Source organism: Tachyglossus aculeatus, chromosome 4, assembly GCF_015852505.1.
Source record: "Tachyglossus aculeatus isolate mTacAcu1 chromosome 4, mTacAcu1.pri, whole genome shotgun sequence".
Taxonomy (NCBI): Eukaryota; Metazoa; Chordata; class Mammalia; order Monotremata; family Tachyglossidae; genus Tachyglossus; species Tachyglossus aculeatus.
The window spans coordinates 40,204,953-40,210,479 of NC_052069.1; the positions used below are offsets into that span (position 1 = coordinate 40,204,953).

The 5,527-nt window shown below is 46.7% G+C and overlaps 1 non-coding gene across 1 annotated transcript; it reads right to left on the minus strand.

Annotated features, from left to right (window-relative positions):
• Positions 1–3,967: 3,967 nt before the first annotated feature.
• LOC119927475 lies at positions 3,968–4,105 on the minus strand. Its single transcript, XR_005450474.1, has one exon. It is a non-coding gene; the product is annotated as a small nucleolar RNA SNORA7 (small nucleolar RNA).
• Positions 4,106–5,527: the final 1,422 nt, after the last annotated feature.

A 5,527-nucleotide genomic window follows, 5' to 3' on the forward strand; every position in this document is an offset into this window, starting at 1 on the left:
GAAAAATGATCCGGGAAGCAGAGTGAAGTATGGACTGGAATGGGGAGAGACAGGAGGCTGGGAAGTCAGCAAGGGGGTGGATGCAGTAATCCAGGCAGGATAGGATGAGTGACTGTATTAATCAATCAATCATATTTATTGAGCACTTACTGTGTGCAGAGCACTGTACTAAGCGCTTGGGAAGTACAAGTTGGCAACATAGAGAGACGGTCCCTACCTAACAGTGGGCTCACAGTCTAGAAGGGGGAGACAGAGAACAAAACCAAACATATTAACAAAATAAAATAAATAGAATAATATGTACAAGTAAAATAAATAGAGTAATATAGAGTAATTAATGTGGTAGCAGTTTGGATGGAGAGGAAAGGGCAGATTCTGTTCATTTGGGACTATTTTCCAATGATTTTTCAAGACGATTTTGAATTCTATCCCTATCTTTCAAAGTGTGGACTCTGTCTTACAATGTTCAGTCTACTCCCCCAAGCATCTACTACAGGGCCCTCCACAAAATTGGTGCTTAAATACTGGTAAGTTTGTTTTTCCATTCTGCCCTCAGGGTCTTTGAGGAACACCATTTTATTCATTTTCTTATAGGGCCCCCATTCCGCTGCTGGGTCTAAATACTGGAGGGCACAATTTCCTGGGGGAAAATCAGGAGTGCAGGCAGACCACTGTAGCCTGTAGTGCCAAACCAGTGGGATTCTTATAGCATTTGTTAACCGCTTTCTTTGTGCCAAGCACTGTTCAAGCACTGGGGTAGATAGAAGGTAATCAGGATGGAAATAGTCCCTTTTCCACATGGGGCACAGTTGTAATCCCCATTTTACAGATGAGGGAACTGAGCCACAGAGAAGTGAAGTGACTTGCCCAAAATCACACAGTAGACAAGTGGCAAAGCCAGTATTAGAACCGAATGTCCTCTGTCTCCCAGGCCTGTGTTCTTGCCACTAGTCCAGGCTGCAGACTATAAACTCCTTGCAGGTAGGATCACATCTACCAACCCTGTTGTACTTTACGAGAAGCAGCGTGGCATAGTGGAAAGAGTCTGGGTTTGGGAGTCAGAGGTCATGGGTTCTCCGCCACTTGTCTGCTGGGTGACTCTGGACAAGTCACTTAACTTCTCTGTGCCTCAGTTACTTCGTCTGTAAAATGGGGATTAAAAGTGTGAGCCCCACATGGGATAAACTGATTACCTTGTATCTACCCCAGTGCTTAAGACAGTGCTTGGAACATAGTAAATGCTTAACAAATACCATCATCGAGAAGCAGCATGGCTCAGTGGAAAGAGCATGGGATTGGGAGTCAGAGGTCATGGGTTCTAATACCGACTCCGCCACTTGTCTGCTGGGTGACTCTGGACAAGTCACTTAACTTCTCTGTGCCTCAGTTACTTCTTCTGTAAAATGGGGATTAAAAGTGTAAACCCCACATGGGATAAGCTGATTACCTTGTACATACCCCAGTACTTAGGAAGGTGCTTGGCACGTAGTAAATGCTTAACAAATACCATCATCGAGAAGCAGCATGGCTCAGTGGAAAGAGCATGGGCTTGGGATTCAGAGGTCATGGGTTCTAATAATAATAATATTGATGGTACTTGCTAAGCACTTACTATGTGCAAAGCACTGCTCTAAGTGCTGGGGGGATACAAGGTGATCAGGTTGTCCCACGTGGAGCTCACAGGCTTAATCCCCATTTTACAGATGAGGGAACTGGGGCCCAGAGAAGTGAAGTGACTTACCCAAAGTCACACAGCTGACAAGTGGCGGAGCTGGGATTAGAACCCATAACCTCTGACTCCCAAGCCCGGGCTCTTTCCACTGAGCCATGCTGCTTCATTCCAGCTCCTCCGTGTGTCAGCTGTGTAACTATGGGCAAGTCACTTAACTTCTCTGTGCCTCAGTTACCTCACCTGTAAAAAGGGGATTAAGACTGTGAGCCCTGTGTGGGGACAACCTGATTTTTTTTTTAGTCACTTCACTTCTCTGTGCCTCAGTTACCTCATCTGTAAAATGGGGATTAAGACTGTGAGCCCTGTGTGGGGCAGGAACTGTGTCAAACCCGATTACCTCATATCTACCCCAGTGCTTAGAACAGTGCCTGGCACATAGTAAGCGCTTAACAAATACCATAATTATTATTAGTTATTAAGAGGAAAGGAGGGCTATTTCTCCAAGAGGCTGAGGCGGGTTGCTGGGTCTCCCGGAGCTCCCTTTGCTGCTTTTTTGGCTCTTTCCCCCAGAGGAGGAGCAATCAGCTCCGCGTGCCCACGCAGCACACCAGACAGGGGTTAGCTACACAACACGGCCAAAGGGGAAAGGGATATCGTGTCCACTAAGCCCATCCTTCAAACTCATTACCATAGACTGTAAGCTCCTTGTGGGCAAGGGTCATGTCTACCCACTCTGTTGGACTGTACTTTCCCAAGCACTTAGTAGAGTACTCTCTGCACACACCAAGCACTCATTAAATGCTACTGATGGATGGATTGATTGATTCATTCATTCAATTGTATTTGAGTGCTTACTGTGTGCAGAGCACTGTACTAAGTGCTTGGAAAGTACAAGTTGGCAACATATGGAGACGGTCCCTACCCAACAACAGGCTCACAGTCTAGATGGGGGAGACAGACAACAACAACAAAAAATATTAACAAAGTAAAATAAATAGAATAGTAAATATGTACAAGTAAAATAGAGTAATAAATCTGTACAAATATATATACAGGTGCTGTGGGGAGGGGAAGGAGGTAGGTTGGGGGGATGAGGAGGGGGAGAGGAAGGAGGGGACTCAGTCTGGGAAGGCCTCCTGGAGGAGGTGAGCTCTCAATAGGGCTTTGAAGGGAGGAAGAGAGCTAGCTTGGTGGATATCTGGAGGGAGGGCATTCCAGGCCAGGGGGAGGACATGGACCAGGGGCTGACGGCGGGACAGGCAAGAACGAGGCACAGTGAGGAGGTTAGTGGCGGAGGGTGTGGGCTGGGCTGTAGAAGGAAAGAAGGGAGGTGAGGTAGGAGGGGGCGAGGTGATGGACAGCCTTGAAGCCGAGAGTGAGTGGTTTTTGCCTGATGCGTACGTTAACTGGTAGCCACTGGAGATTTTTGAGGAAAGGAGTAACATGCCCAGAGCGTTTCTGCACAAAGGTGATCCGGGCAGTGGCGTGAAGTATAGACTGAAGTGGGGAGAGACAGGAGGATGGGAGATCAGGGAGGAGGCTGATGCAGTAATCCAGTCGGGATAGGGTGAGAGATTGAACCAGGAAGGTAGCGGTTTGGATAAAGAGGAAAGGGCGGATCTTGGCGATGTTGCGGAGCTGAGACCGGCAGGTTTTGGTGATGGATTGGATGTGAGGGGTGAACGAGAGAGCAGAGTCGAGGATGACACCAAGGTTGTGGGCTTGTGAGATGGGAAGGATGGTAGTGCCGTCTACAGTGATGGGAAAGTCAGGGAGAGGGCAGGGTTTGGGAGGGAAGATAAGGAGTTCAGTCTTGGACATATTGAGTTTTAGACCAGAGGTGGTTGGGTTGATCAAGTTGTGCTCAGTCTTGTAGCTGCTCTTTGGGATTTTGCCCTCTTAGATTCCCTTTCTCTTTTGCCTTGTGCCTATCCTGCTTCCAGATGGAGCCCCAATCAATCAGTTCTATTTAATGTCATTTATATTTATTTAGTACTTACCATGTGCAAAGCACTGTACTATTTGCTTGGGAGAGTACACTATAACAATATAACAGACACCTTCCCTTCCTACGATGAGCTTACAATCTTATTGTCTTATGCTGTCGAGTCTTGTCCAACCCAATGTAACGCCATGGATGCATCTCTGCCGTCGTTCTGGTAGTGGATCCTTAGAGTTTTCTTGGTAAAAAAAAATCCGGAAGCAGTTTACTGTTGCCTCCTTTCACGCAGTCAACCTGAGTCTCCGCCCTCAACTCTCTCCCATGCCACCGCTGCCCAGCACAGGTGAGTTTTGGCTTGTAGCAGATTGCCTGCCACTCATTAGCCACTGCCCAAGCCAGAAATGGAATGGGTAGGCTTCTGCTTGACTCTCCCTCCCATAGTTGAGACTGGTAGAGTACTGGCAACTCTCCAGGTGCCATCCTGAGTGGTAGCTTACAATCTAGAGGGTTCCCCTTTTAGACTGTGAGCTCACTGTTGGGTAGGGACTGTCTCTATATGTTGCCAACTTGTACTTCCCAAGCGCTTAGTACAGTGCTCTGCACAAAGTAAGCGCTCAATAAATACGATTGATTGATTCCATATTGGCCTTTTCAGTCTTTCTCTCTCTCTTTCCTTCCCTCCCTGTCTCTCCCTCACACGCACACCCATCCCTAGGTATTTATTGGGCACTTATTGGATACAGATCACTGTATTAAGCACTTGGGAGAGTATAAATAACAGAATTGGTAGAAATGTTCTCTTGTTCTCTGCCCACAATGAGCTTACAGTCTAGAGGGGGAGAAAAACATTAATATAAATTGTGGATATGGACATAATCGTAATGATTTTTTTTAAGGCTTACTATGTGTCAAGCACTGTTCTAAGCACTGGAGAAGACACAAGATCATTGGGTTGGACACAGGCCCTGTCCCACAGTGTGAATCTCCATTTTATAGATGGGGTAACTGAGGCACAGAGATGTGAAGTGAATTACCCAAGGTCACGTAGCCGAGGAGTGATGGAGCTGGCATTAGAAAAGAGGTCCTTCGGACTCCTAGCCCGTGCTCTATCCACTGGGCCATGCTGCTTCTAAGAGCTGGGGGTTGCTGAGTAGCAGCTATTTAGAAGTCGGGGAGATGCAGAGAGGATGGAGGATGAGGGGAGCCTGAAAATCTGCATTATGTAGCTAAATGCAGCTACAATGAATCCAACAAGAAATTGACACTCTTTACATGCTCAGTTATTCATTAGCAACCGCAAACTAAACCTTGTAAAAATGAGTAACGCCCTTGAAAGCCTCATTATAATGTGATAAATAAATGGCCTTGTCATATGAAGAATGTAGAGAAAGCAGGGTTCCAGAGGGAACCCTTCGGCTTCCAACCTCATAATGAAGGTCTGCCCTACCGCGAACTACAACAGCAGGGAAGAGAAATTGCCCTCAGGGGAGAAAACCCTGCTGTTTAGTGATTCACTGAACCTGTGTGATGGGGGAAGTGAAAGAGCAATAAGCAAACCAAGCTTTCTTTCCCTCCAGCCCTGTTCCCTCTGCACCCTGCAGAGACCAACAGCATTGGTTATCTCGGTTGCAAATCCTTAGAAAGCTTAGCAGGTAAGAAAACCAAGGCCCAAGAAACAACCTTCCAAAAGACCTGCCCCGGATCTCCAAGTTAAAACCTGTTATTTTATCATTAATGGCTCTAAGTAATGCCTGGGTGGCCCTAGAGCAGCAGTAGAACTGCATTTTTTTTGTTGTTGTTGTTTGGTATTTGTATTTGTTAAGCACTTCTTGTGGGTTAAGTGCTGTTCTAAGTAATGGGTAGACACAAATTAATCAGGCCTGATACAGTCCCTGTCCCACATGGGGTTCACT